This window comes from Gavialis gangeticus, unplaced genomic scaffold, assembly GCF_001723915.1.
Source record: "Gavialis gangeticus isolate Ggan-Ray unplaced genomic scaffold, GavGan_comp1, whole genome shotgun sequence".
NCBI classification, from domain to species: Eukaryota; Metazoa; Chordata; order Crocodylia; family Gavialidae; genus Gavialis; species Gavialis gangeticus.
Genome location: NW_017729025.1, coordinates 152855769 through 152856622, shown reverse-complemented (window position 1 = coordinate 152856622; position 854 = coordinate 152855769).

The following is an 854-nucleotide window of genomic DNA, read 5'->3' as shown; positions in this document are numbered from 1 at the left end:
AGAAAGGCCTGCCCTAGCCTCCTTTGTAGAAACTCAAATTTGGCTTGGACTTCTCTGGATCTGTTCCTTTCCCTTTGGAATCATCCAGTGCTGAAAGATCGTGCTTCTTGTGCTCCCCTGATGTTGCAGTGCTGCTGTTTGCTGCACTGCTCTTCTTTTTGCTGCTTTCTGTGAGAAGCACCACCATTAAGACCTCCCCCCTACCAGATGCACTGAACACTCAGCATGCATGGCACCCAGTGGATTTGGACCCTATGCCTTCCTGTGACCCGATTAATTTCTGTTCTTTGCACTGTTACTCTGGCACTGAAGGGGAGAAATCAGAAACCACCAAGCTACTTAATGTCTCTCTGATGCTCAGCAGCAGCAAACCCCATTACATCCTTCTCTCTTCTGAAGTTGACTTGGTCCTGCAAGCTCCCCAGTGAAGCAGTGCCTTAAGGTCAGGTATTGGGATGTGTAGTGGAGGGAATCGTGCTGTGTTTCTTTTTGTCTTTGTTACTCCCAGGCTAAAAGCACACAGGGAAATAAGAAAGGTGGGCCTGTGGGGATATTTGTTCTTCCAACAAGCTTGAGTGCAAACAACAGATGGGAAATGTCAGTTCACTATGTGGAAGAAGTGTGCTCATCTTCATTCTCAAATAGTTGCATTTTTTCCCTGTGAGTATCTAAAATGCATGAGCCATCCTGGGGTAAACTCACCAAGATTTAAAGACTAAGTGTGTAGAGGTAACCAAGGTGAGTTTACTTCATGGTAAAACTGAAGTGCCTTCTTTTCAATTTAGTTTTTTACTTTGAGTTGGCTGAGGTGTGTTAGTTATCCTAAAGTCAAAAATGCTGTTTTTTATCAGTGA